This window comes from Rattus norvegicus, chromosome 1, assembly GCF_036323735.1.
Source record: "Rattus norvegicus strain BN/NHsdMcwi chromosome 1, GRCr8, whole genome shotgun sequence".
NCBI classification, from domain to species: domain Eukaryota; kingdom Metazoa; phylum Chordata; class Mammalia; order Rodentia; family Muridae; genus Rattus; species Rattus norvegicus.
Genome location: NC_086019.1, coordinates 248,487,710 through 248,501,642, shown reverse-complemented (window position 1 = coordinate 248,501,642; position 13,933 = coordinate 248,487,710). Strand labels below are relative to the sequence as shown.

The 13,933-nt window shown below is 38.4% G+C and overlaps 1 pseudogene; it reads left to right on the top strand.

Moving 5' to 3' along the window:
• Nucleotides 1-1,175, top strand: part of LOC120100034 (uncharacterized) — a 71,002-nt pseudogene extending 69,827 nt beyond the window's left edge.
• The last annotated feature ends 12,758 nt before the right edge of the window (nt 1,176-13,933 follow it).

The following is a 13,933-nucleotide window of genomic DNA, read 5'->3' as shown; positions in this document are numbered from 1 at the left end:
TGATAAAATTCTCTAGTCTATAAATTTGACATCATAACCTTGACGTCAAGGCCCATACATTTATAATGAAACAAACAATTTAAAATGCTTCACAAAATAAAAATTCCCAAGAAGACACATTAAATACTGAACTGTAGTTTATTTATTTGATTAGGTGAGGTTTTTTTTTGTCCACATAAGAATTTGATTTATCCCAATGAAGAAAGTGACTGCAAGAATTCATCTGTTCTCAAGGTCTGAATTAGATGAAGAAAATATTGTGCAACTATGGACCAATGTATGTTCAAGGTGTTTACCACAGATTACCTGCCAGAGAACTCAAAGGACTAGCCTTGAAGGATTTTTCAACAGGTAAGATGTCTTCATTTCACTCAGTCATCATTACCATTAAAGCCAATTGAACAGAAAGTTAAATATTGATATTGTGAATAACAACCTGCAGGATACAAGTTGCATCTTCACAGCATCTTTCAGGAATGCTGTGCTTCATCACTTATGTCCTTACCTGTGATGTGTGGGTGTTTAATAAAAACAGGAGAGCAAATATCATCGTTGTTCTTATTGACTCTATCCCAGCAAAAAACAGATCAGTCACCATTGATCCCAGGTGTTCAAGTTCAAGTTCAATTGCTGATCGCTATTTTCCTCAGAATGGTTTGATAAAATTACCTAATTAATATTGTTCTTGCACAATCAACTACAATTGAATGGACAATATTGGACAAATCCATATTGTTCATAATATAGAATCTAGAAAGTTCATGAGTGGCAAAACCTATTATAGCATTTGAAAGACTGTGGTATAGGTGGTCTAAACTTCATTATCTACACTTACTTTTTCTGTTTGTCAAAATTGCATTCCCAAGATTACATGCTAGGGTGTGTGTGTGTGTGTGTGTGTGTGTGTGTGTGTGTGTGTGTGTGTGTATCTGTGTGGTATGTGAATGTACAATGCATTAGTCTACAGAAATTCTGAAAACAAGCTTGTATTGTTTATTGTCTATTCCTACTAGAACACATGAAGGAAATACTTAAATTTTATCTTATTTGAGCATAAGATATATTTATTCAAAGAAAGCCTACACACTAAACATAGTAAGAATATTAAAAGGCACTTACTCTTATGATTTACATCTTCATTATATCATTAGATCAATACTGGGCCACAATGAGTTTCTTTGTACCTGATATATATATATATATATATATATATATATATATATATATATATATATATATATATATCTGTATCTGAAATATATATATTTCAGATTTTATTTCCTTCCTGTTCTACCCTCCAACTGTTCCACATCCTATAAATATTCATACCCAGCTCACCCATCTTCAGGAAGATATCCTACTCCATCCACACCACCAGAAATCACCCTGAAGCCTTGGTCTCCTGAAGGATAGGTGTATCTTCTCTGAATGAATCCAGACTTGGCAGGCATCTACTATGTATGTGTTGGAGTCCTCATATACGCTGGTGTATGGTGCCTGGTTAGTGATTCAATATATGAGAGATTTCAGGTGTCCAAGTTAATTGAGAATTCTGATCCTTCTACAGGGTCACTCTTCTCCTCAGCTTCTTCCAGTTCAGCAGTTTCTGTGCATTGTTTTTGTGTAAATATCTGCATCTGATTCTTTCAGCTGCTTTTTGGGTCTTTCAATGGGAAGTCCCTTTTTGTGAGTACTCCATAGCCTCAGTCAGAGTGTCAGCCCTTGGAACCTCCCCTTGAGCTATATCCCAATTTGGCTCTCTACCTGTACCTTCTTTCCTCACAATCTTCTCCATTTCCATCCCTGCAGTTAACTTAATCCCCGAGGGCCAGCAGAAAGAATGAAAACAGGCAGCCTTGGGAGGTAGGAGGTACAGAGGACCCTCAAGAATATACCAGAGACCTGGGAGGTGAGAGATTTTCAGGACTCAAATGGGGAACCCTAGAAATGTCCTACATCGGGGAGAGGGAACTTGTAGACCCCATCTCCAGCATAAAGACAAGCCATCAAGTGAGGCATGGGCTTTCTAAGCCACAGTCAAAACTCTGACCCATAAAGTTCCCATATATTTTTAAGACATGCATAGCTAGAATTCTGCTTATTTAGGAAACAAAATTTGATTTAGTACAAAAAGGAAAGCTGCCTCAAGTCTATATAAAGAATTTGCTTTAATTTTTTCTCAAAGTTTAATGTACTAGCAGTTTGTATGGTGCTCACTACACAAATTTCAAATTTTATAAAGAAAGTAATGAATCACTCTTAGTAAGTAGATTCACAGTCAGTACAAGCAGGCTCCACTCTATGTGAAAGTGAACTAGCATTATGATCTGTTTAATATGGAAGGGTTGATAATGTATATGTAAATAAATACACTAAGCTGTGAAGACAGAACTTGACGCAATTGTGACCTTCATAAGATGAAGCAGAGAGAAAGAGGAATGCAGGTGACTAATCTGAAAAGATGATGTGCTACAGAATTCTCCATGACAGACCACATGAAGCTCAAGAAGAAGGAAGACCAGAGTGAGAATGCTTCAGTCCTACTTAGAAGGGGGAATAAAATATTCACAGGAGGAAATATGGTGACAATACCTGGAGCAGAGACTGAAGAACAGGTTATCCAGAGACAGCTCCACCTGGGTATCCATCCCATATGCAGCCCCCAAAAACCTACTCACTATTGCTGATGCCAAGATGTGCTTGCTAAGAGGAACCAGATATGAGTGTCTCCTGAAAGTCTTTTCCAGAGCCCTACTGATATAGATGAGGATGGTTGCATCTAGCCATTGGACAGAAAAAAAAGGGATCCCAACTGAGGAGTTAAAGAAAAGACTGAAGGGGCTGATGAGGTTTGAAACCCCATAGGAAGAATATCAATATCAACTAACAAGAAAAACCAGAGCTTCCAAAATCTAAAGCACCAACCAACGGGTACACATGGAGGGACCCTTCACTCCAGACACGTGTGTAGCAGAGGATGGCATTGTCCAGCATCAAAAGGAGGAAAAACCTTTGGTCCTGTGAAAGCTTGTTTCTTCAATCTAGAGGAATGTCAGTGTGTTGAAGTAGGAGTAGGTGGGTAGGAGTGGGAATAGAAGCAAGGGAAGGGCCAGGGGATAAGGGAGAGGAGGGAAAAGGGGACAACTAGTTGAAATATACATACATAAAATATCCAGGAAAATAAATTTAAAAACTCTTTCCACTAATCTAACCATACAAAAGATAACAGATGAAAAACTTCAACACAAAGAGAGAAACTACACACCAGAAAAAGCAAGAAAGTAAGATGCTTACAACAAAACCCACAAGAAGATAGAATAACAAACATAATTCTATCTCTAACAAGAAAAATAACAAGAAGCAATAATCACTGGATCCTCATTACTCAACATCAATGGATTCAATTCCCAATTAAAAAGAAGTAGATTAGCAGAATGGATATGTAAACAGGACACAGTATTTGGCTGCATATAGGAAACACACATCTGTGAGTATGACAGACACTACCTCAGAGTAAAATGCTGAGAAAATTTTTTCTAAGCAAATGGTCACAAGAAGTAAGCTGAAGCAACCATTCAAATACGGAATAAAGTTGGCTTTCAACCACAATCTCTTTAAAAGTATGAGGAAGAACACTTCATACGTAGTAAAGGAAAAATCTACCAAGATGAATTCTGAACTCTAAACATGTATGCCCCAAATGCAAGGACATCCATATTTGCAAAGGAAATGTTACTAAATCTCAAAGCACACTTTGAAACACATGCAATAATATTGGGAAACTTGAACACCCCATGCTCACTAATGACTTATCATGGGAACAGAAATACCAGAAAAATAATGAAACTAACAAAAGTTATGAAGCACAAGGATTTAACTGATATCTATAGATAATTTTACCCTAAAACAAAATAATATAATTTCTCAGAGTTTCATGGTACCTTCTCCAAAATTGACTGTAAAATCAGTCAAAAAGAAGCCTCAACTGATAAAAGAAGATTGGAATAATCTCATGCAGACTATGAGATCAACATGATATATATATATACATATATATATATATACATACATATATATATATACATATATATATATATATATATATATATATATATATATATATATATATGACTGGGTCTTCGATAGCAACAAATACAACAGAAAACCCCCATACACATAGAAGCTGAACAACTCTCTACTTCAATGATAACTTGGTCTGGAAAGATAAAAAGTACAAAATTAACAACATTTTAACAATTAATGCAAATAAATGTCGAAGAAACACAAAATTATTGACCACAGTTAAAGCAGGACTAAGAGGAAAATTCATAGCTCTTAGTACCTCCAAAAGGAAACTGAATAGATCATACACTAGCAGTTTAGCAGCATACCTGAAAGCTCTAAATCATGAAGAAGCAAGTACACCAAAGAGGAGTAGATGGCAGGAAATAATCAGACTCAGGTCTGAAATCAGCCAAGTAGAAACAAAAAGAATGGTACAAAGAATAAACAAAACCAGGAGCTGGTTCTTTGAGAAAATCAAAAAGAAAGACAAACCCTTTCCAGACTAACCAGAGGGCACCAAGATAGTATTAAAAATAACAAAATCAAAATGAAAAGGAAAACATAACAATAGAAAATGAAGAAATTCAAAAAATCATCAGATCCTAGTACAAAGGCCAATACTCAACAAAACAGAAATTCTTGTTGAAATGGATAAATTTCTACACTGATATATGATACCAAAGTTAAATCAAGACCAAATAAGTTATCTAAACTGTCCCATAACCCCTAAATATATGCAAGCATTCATTAAAAGTATCCTAAACAAAAAAGGCCCAGGACCAGATAGTTTTAATGCAGGATTATATCAGAACTTCAAAGAAGACTTAATATCAATATTCTACCAGTATTCATCAAACTCTTCCACAAAATAAAAACAGAAGGAATACTACCCAACTTGTTCTACGAAGCCACAATTAATCTGATACCTAAACCAGAAAAAGATACTTTCAAAGAGACAGAAGTTCAGATCAATTTCCCTCAAGAATATTGAGGCAGAAATACTTAATAAAATTCTTGTAAAATGAATCCACGGACACATCAAAGCTATTATTCACCATGATCAAGTAGGCTTCATCCCAGGGATTCAGGGATGTTTCAATATAAGGAAATCCACTATATAAACAGACACAAAGAAAAAATAACACATGAACACCACATTAGATGTGGAGAAAATATTTGAAAAATAGAAGTCCCATTCATGTTAAAAAGTCTTGGAATGACCAGAATTCAAGGGAGGTCCACACCTAAACATAATAAAAAGCAATACACAGCAATTAGGTAGCAAACAGCAAACTAAATGGAGAGAAAATTGAAGCAATCCCACTAAAATCAGGGATGAGAAGTCTGCCCACTCTCTCCCTATCTATTTAATATAGTATTTGAAATTCTAGACAGAGCAATTAGAAAATAAATGGAGGTCAAATGGATGCAAACTGGAAAGGAAGAAGTAAAGATATCACTATTTACATATAATATGACAGTATACTTACGTGATTCCAAATATTCTACCAGAGAACCTCTTCAGCTGATGGACAACTTCAGCAAAGTGGCTGGATATAAAATTGACTCAAATAAATCAGTAGCTTTACTCCATAAAAATGATAAATGAGATGAGAAAGAAATTAGGGAAGCACCACCCTTCAAAATAGTCAAAAATAGGCAAATTGATGGAACTAGAAAATATCATTTTGAATGAAGTAACCAATGTGGAGAAAGAGGAACACTCCCTCTCACCCAAAATAGTCAAAAATAATATAAAATATATTTGTGCAACTCTAATTAAAGAAGCAAAAGATTTGTATCATGACAATTTCAAGCCATTAAATAAAGAAATTGAAGAAGTCCTCAGAAAATGGAGAGATTTCCCATGTTCATGTATTTGGTAAAATTATCAAAGTAAAAATGACCATCAAACAAATTGCAACCTTCAGATTGAACATGATCAGTATTCCACTCCTGGGCAAATACCCAAAAGATGCTCCAACATATAACAAGGACCATGCTCCATTATGTTCATATGAACCTTGTTTATAACAGGCAGAAGCTGGAAAGAACCCAGATGTCCTTAAAAAGAGGAATGGATGCAGAAAATGTGTTAGATTTACACTATGGAGTATGACTCAGCTTTTAAAAACAATGACCACATGAAATTCTTAAGCAAATGGATCGAACTAGAAAATATCATCCTGAGGGAGGTAACCCAGTCACAAAAGAGCACACATGGTATGCACTCATTGACAAGTGGATATTAGCCCAGATGCTTGGAATACCTAAGAAAAATTTCACAGATCATATGAAGCTCAAGAAGAAGAAATACCAAAATGTGGATATTTCATTCCTTCTTAGAAGGGAGAACAAAATACTCATGGGAAGAAATACAGGGACAAAGAGTGGAGCAGGACTGAAGAATAGGTTATCCAGAGATGGCCCCACCTAGAAATCTATTCCATATGCAGCCCCCAAACCCAGTCACTATTGCTGATGCCAAGACATGCTTGCCGACAGGAATCACATATGGATGTCCCTTGAAATGCTCTGTCAGAGCCTTACTGATACAGATGAGGGTGTTTACAGCTAACCATTGGACTGAACAAGGGGATCCCAATGGAGGAGATAGAGAAAAAATCTGAAGGAGCTGAACAGGTTTGCAATGACATAGGAAGAACATCAATATCAACCCACCAGATACCACTAGAGTCTCCAGGAATAAACCACCATAAATTAGTACACATGGAGAGACCCATGACTCCAGCCTCATATGTAGCAGAGGGTAGCACTGTCCAGCATCAAAAGGAGGAAAAGCCCTTGGTCCTGTGAAGGCTTGTTTCTCCAATGTAGGGAAATGCCAGGTCATTGAGTTAGGAGTGCTTGGGTGGTAGTAGGAGCATCCTTATAAAAGAAGGGGAAGATTGGAGGGGTGGAAAGGTAATAGCATTTCAAATGTAAATACATAAAAGAACCAAGAAACATAAAATTTAAAAAGTCCAACAATATTCTTCAAAGACATAAAAAGACCAATTCTGAAATTCATCTGGAAAATCAAAGAACTGAGAATAGTGAAAAACTCCTTAGTAAAAGAACTTCTGGGGAAATCACCATCCATGACCTCAAGCTATACTAGAGAGCCACGGTGATATAAACTATGTGGTATTGTTACAGAGACAGACAGTTTTATCAATGGAATATAATAGAAGACACAGAAATAAAACAACAGATTAAAACATTTGATTTTTGAAAAAGAATCAAAAACATATACAATGGAAGAAAGAAAGCATCTTCAATAATGGTTCTGGTCTCACTGGGAGTCTCTATGTACAAAAAATAAAAATAGACACATATTTGTCACCTTGCACAAAGCTTAAGTCCTAGTGGATAAAGGACCTCAGCATAAAACAGATACACTAAATATAATGGAAGAAAAAGCATGAAAAAGCCTTGAATTCATTGGCACTGGAGAAAGTTTCTTAAACAGAACTCCAGTGGCTCAGGCTCTAATGTCAAAAATTTAAAAATGGGAAAAGTTTAACTACAGACCAATTTCCCTTATGAATATCGACACAAAAATACTCAATAAAATACTTGCAAACCGAAACCAAGGACATAACAAAACAATCATCCATCATGTTCAAGTAGGCTTCATCCCAGGGATACAAGGATGGTTTAATATACAAAAATCCATCAATGTAATCTTCTATATAAACAAACTCAAAGATAAGAACCATATAGTCATTTCATTAGATTCTGAGAAAGCATTTGACAAAATTCAACACCCCTTCATGATAAAAGCCCTGGAAAGACCGGGAATTCAAGGCCCATATCTAAACATAGTAAAAGCAATATACAGCAAGCCAGTAGCTAAAATCAAACTGGATGGAGAGAAACATGAAGCAATTCCACTAAGATTAGGGACTATACAAGGCTGCCAACTCTATCCCTACTTATTCAATATAGTACTAGAAGTCCTAGCTAGAGCAATCACACAGCAAAGGGAGGTCAAAGGGATATAAATTGGAAGAGAAGAAATCAAGATATCACTATTTTCAGACGATATTGCTCTTTAAAGGTCTAGATACTTGTGAATCAATTGAATGTTGGGTACCAAGGGAAAATGGTTTGTAATAGTTGATGACCTTGATTTTTAATTCAATTCCACAAGTCACTTGCAGCTTTGTGCAGTTTCCAATCCACTTTTCTCACTTTTAAGTTTATTACATGCCTGTATATAATTCGAAATTAATTTGAACCTGAGTATTTGGCACATGATGGCTTAATAAATTTTAACTTTCAATAATCTGAAATGTTTCATTTTCCTAGTTCATGCTCATGTTAAATGAACGGGGTTCTTTTGAAAATTTGGTATAAATGATGCTCTTCTTATATGTTTAAGGCTTTATGTGGCAGTGTAGCATTAATGAGTGCTGGACTCCATTTCCTTGCCCTTTACTAAATAAATGATGCACTATTGGCACAACATGGACCATAAAGAAGCATGTGCTTCTTGGGAGAGGAAAGTTGCTGTCATGATTGCTAAAGATTTTAAATTTGTAGAGATTGTATATATGGTGCTAAAAGTCACTTTGCATTATAAACTTACCTGTACATTATAAACTGAGATTTGCTTTATATAGCATTTTTCAACAAATGGTGCTGGTTCAACTGACAGTCAGCATGTAGAAGAATGCAAATTGATCCATTCTAATTCCCCTATCCAAATCTCAAGAACAAGAGGATTAGGACATCTAAATAAAACCCAATACACTCAAACTAATAGAATAAAAATTGGGGAAGAGCCTCAAACATATAGGCACAGTGGAAAATTTCCTAAACAGAACACCAATGGCTTATGCTGTATGATCAAGAATTGACAAATGGGACCTCATAAAACTTCAAAGCTTATGTAGGGCAAAGGATACTCTCATTAGGACAAACCAGCAAACAACATACTTGGAAAAGATCTTTACCAACCCTACCTCAAATAACGGACTAATATCCAATATATACAAAAAGCTCATTAAGTTCATCTCCAGAGAATCTATATAATCCTATTAAAATGGGGTACAGAGATAGAAAAAGAATTCTCAGCTGAGTAATATCGAATGGCTGAGAAGTACCTAAAGAAATGATCAACATCCTTTATCCTCAGGGAATTTCAAATCAGAATAACCCTGAGATTCCACTACATAATAGTCAGAATGGCTAAGGTAAAAAAAAAATAAACTGGTGACCACAAGTGCTTGAAAGGATGGTGGAACTGTCAGCTGGAACCACTCTAGAAATCAATCTGGAGTTTTCACATAAAATTAGATATGGTACTACCTGAGGACCCAGCTACACTAGACCTGGGCATATACCGAAACGATGCTCTCCAACATATAACAAGCACACATGCTCCACTCTGTTCATAGCAGCCTTATTTATAATAGGCAGAAGCTGGAAAGAACCCAGATGCCTTTCAACAGAGGAACGGATAGATAAAATGTGGTAGATTTACACAATGGAGTTCTACTCAGATATCAAAAAAATGACTTTATGTAATTCTTGGAAAATGAATGGATCCAGGAAATATCATGAGTCAAGTAATCCAAGAACACAAACACACATGGTATGCACTCACTTAAAAGTAGATATTAGCCCAAAAGCTCAGATTACCCAAGATTTAATCCTAGACCACATGAAGCTCAGTAAGAAGGAGGAACAAAGTGTGGACGCTTTGGTCCTTTTTAGAAGAGGAAACAAAAATATTCATAGGAGGTGATACAGAGAGAGTGGTTGGAGCAAAGACTAAAGGAATGGCCTTTCAGCAACTGCCCCATATGAGGATCCACCCCATATACATACAGTCACTAAAACCAGACAATATTGCTGCTACTAAGAAGTGTGTGCTATCCTGAGCCTGTTCTAGTGTCTCCTGAGAGTCTCTGCCAAAGCATAACAAATACAGAGACATATGCTTCAAGTAACCAACGAACTGAGAATGGGTATCGCATTGGAGCAATAGAGAAAGGTTTAAAGGAGCTGAAGGTGTTTGCAACCCCTAAGAACAACAGTACCAACTAACCAAAGCTCACAGGGACTAAACCACCATCAAAAGTATACATATGGACAGACCTATGGCTCCAGCTATATATGTAGGAGAACATTTCTAGTTGGGCACCATGGGAGGAGAAGCCCTTGGTCCTGCCAAGGCTGGGCCCCCTAAAGTAGGGGAACATCAGGGTCGGGACATAGGAAGACAAGGGTGGTTGGTTGTTGGAACATACTTATAGACAAAATGGGAGGATTGGGTAGGGGGTTTAAGGTTGGGAAACCAAGAAAGGGAATAACATTGAAATGTAAATAAAATATATCTGAAAATATCTTAGCTGGAACTAAGAAATTAGTAGTCATTAAAAAGCTTGATTAAGTGTTATGCATTGCTCATAAAAATGAAAAATAATGAAAGAAAGAATGAAAGAATGAATGAAATCTAATGCCGTATGGGCTCAGAACCTTATTTTACATGGTATACTGACTGACTTTGTATGTCAACTTGGCACAACCTGGAGTTATCACTGAGAAAGCTTCAGTTGAGGAAGTGCCTCTATGGGACCATTTTCTCAATTAGTGGTCAAGAGAGGAGGACACAACTCATCATGGGTTGTGCTGTCCCTAACATGGTAGTCTATGGGTTCTTTAAAAGAGAAAGCTGAACAAGCCAGTGAAAGCGACAGTAAGAAACATCCCTCCTGTATCAGCTCCTGCTTCCTGACCTGCTTGTGTTCCAGTTCTCATTTTCTTTGGTGATGAACAACAATGTGTTAGTTTACAGTGAATAAATCCTTTCATCCTGAACTCAACTCTTGGTCATGATGTTTATGCAGGAAGAGAAACACTGACTAAGACAAATTGTGGGGAGTGGGTGTGGCAGCCGTCCCAAGATGGTACCCAGGACTGCGGCTAAGTCTCATGACTAGCACCTGACTTCCTCACACACCTGAAACTAGCCACATCCACAGTGAGAGCTGCGCAGGCGCACCATGACGCAAGATCAGGCCATGTGACATGGGCCTATGAACTGAGATTACGCAGTCTGGACTGAGGAGGTGGAGTTGAGGGAGGATATAAGGGAGTGTGCTTGGGGGCTGAGAGGAGAGAGAGAAGAAAAGAAAAGAAAAATTCCTGTTTGCATGTTGTAAGGTTCCTGAATAAATTGCTTTAAGAAGAACGCTGTGGTGTTGCTCCTTTCTGCGGGACAGAAACAGAAGAGACAAGCGGTGGCCCGTATGGGGAACCTCCTCCTTCGTTCAGAACTTATTGTGGTCAGGGCGGCTAGCCGGTAAGTTCCCAGGTAAGTGGGATGAGAAAAGCTCTCGGATTGAGACTATAAGGTTCCCAGTTTTGAGACAAGTCGCAAAGCTCTCAGATTGAGACTATAAGGTTCCCCGTTTTGGGACAAATCTAAAAGCTCTTGGATTGAGACTATAAGGTTCCCCATTTTGGGACAAGTCGCACCAAGCACAATGGGGAACTCAACATCAGCTCAGACAGTTTGCCAAGCCCTCAAGTATTTGTTAAAATTGAAAGGAATCAGGCTAAAGAAAGAAATAGTAGAGAATTTTTTAAAAGCAGTGGACCAGATTTCTCCGTGGTTTCTGGTGACAGGACATCTTACAATGCCCATTTGGAAGAAATTAGGGAAAGATTTGAGGTTTGCCAAGGAGCAGGGGGTTTTACCAAAAGGAGTGCTGCCAGTGTGGAAATTAGTGAAAAATTGCATAGGGGATGAGGAAAGGTGTGGAGTGGAGCTCCATAAGGTAAATGAGGGACTAAATCAGGTTAGGGAGGAACATTCTCAAAAATCAGAGACTGAAGGAAATTCTAGTGAGGGGGAAATGTTGGAAGATGATCTAGAAAGCATCGCCAACAGCTTAGAAAAAATGAAACTAAAGGTAGAACCATCAGCTCCGGGACCGCATCATCCACCTCTTTACACTCTGCGTGGGGCAGAGGGATGTAGCTTACACCCAGAAATCTAGAAAGTTTTTGGCATTACTGCAGCCATTGTTACTGCTATAGCAGTTTCTGCTGCCATAGCCATTGCTGCGGCCAAATCACTTACCTCCGTAGTACAGACTGCAGCAGCTGTAAGTAATTTATCCGCAGGTGTTGCAGAAGCTTTAAATGTTCGGGGTAGTATTAATAGTGAGTTGAAAGCGGGAATTTTGCTGCTGTATCAAAGTGTTGATTTGCTCCAGGAACACGCAGATATTATGATGGAGTTAATGCAATTGGGTTGTGAGTGGAAATATTCAGGACTATGTGTCACCTCCATACCATTTGTGAATGTCAGTCATGATGCTCAGATATCCCGTAATATATCTCAGTATCTTACAGGAATTTCTTTTGTAAACTTTGATGGACTAATTCAGGAATTGAGACAATCCATCGTCCATATCAACTCCACTCGAGTGGACGGTCACCGTGGAAGTGGTGGGAAAGGGGAAGTTAAAGGTGTCGACCAGAGCTACTGGATCGCAAAGTCTGCTGCAGCACGAAGAGCCCTCCACAGCCTCAAAGCTAACCAGCCTCTGGTTCCTAACAGCTGAACCTTCCAGACTCACAGGTGGCAGGGCAGTGGACAAGAACCATGGCAGCACACCACAAAGGATAATTCAAACGGACACATAGCATGTCCTTAGCTGGAGGACTGGTCAATTAGATTGCCGCTGTTGCCTCACGGCTGAAAGAATGGGCTGGACTTGCTGGACTTGCCCTATGCCTGATTCTTATTAGTGTCCTGGCCTTTTGGTGCATGTGCTGTATACATTTTCATCAGCGCAGGACTCAAGCCTTAATGATACAGGCTTTTGCAGTGGTGGAGATGGGACAGTCTCCTCAAGTGTGGCTTGGCATGCTAGAGAAGTAGTCAATGACAGGTAGGACTCCCTGGGCATTTCACCAACCAAGGGAAGGGATCAAACCTAAGCTGTTTGTCTCCCGATGATGGGTATGGGCATTGCTGCAGGGGGCAACCTAAGACAGGCATTCTCTCTGCCAAAAACATGAAGAAGGGGGAGATGTGGGGAACGGGTGTGGTGGCAGTCCCAAGATGGTGCCCTGGACTGCAGCTAACTCTCATGACTAGCACCTGACTTCCTCACACACCTGAAATTAGCCACATCCATTGTGAGAGCTGCACAGGCGCACCATGATGCAAGATCAGGCCATGTGACATGGACCTATGAACTGAGATTATGCAGTCTGGACTGAGGAGGCAGAGTTGAGGGAGGATATAAGGGAGTGTGCTCGGGGGCTGAGAGGAGAGAGAGAAGAAAAGAAAAGAAAGATTCCTGTTTGCATGTTGTAAGGTTCCTGAATAAACTGCTTTGAGAAGAACACTGTGGTGTTGCTCCTTTCTGAGGGATGGAAACAAAAGCGACAACAAATTGGTACTAGAAGTGGGATATACCTTTGAAAATATGACAATGTTTTGGGAAGGACTGTGGGTGTTCCTTGGAACATTGAGCTAGAAAACCATTGGTATTTTAAGAGATCTGTGGGATGCTCTGCAGGAGCTTGGAAGATAATGTTGAGTATAGTGCAGAAGATAAATCTGTCTTGTGAAATTTCAGATGGAAGATTAAGGAATCTTATCAGGGCTGCTGCTATTCTGATTTTGATTATTCTCTAGTTTATTCAGCTGAGGCTTAATAATCAGTTGTGATTATCAAGATACCAGAACTACTAAAGTGATCCTTTCCATTACTAGGACTATTGAAGCTGGTCAGTTGGAGCTAAGAAATTAGTTAGTCATTAAGAAGAGACAAGCATCATTGAGGTGAAATCTTCTAGGAAGTGTTTTCTGAGAGAACAACAAGGCTGTTACAGA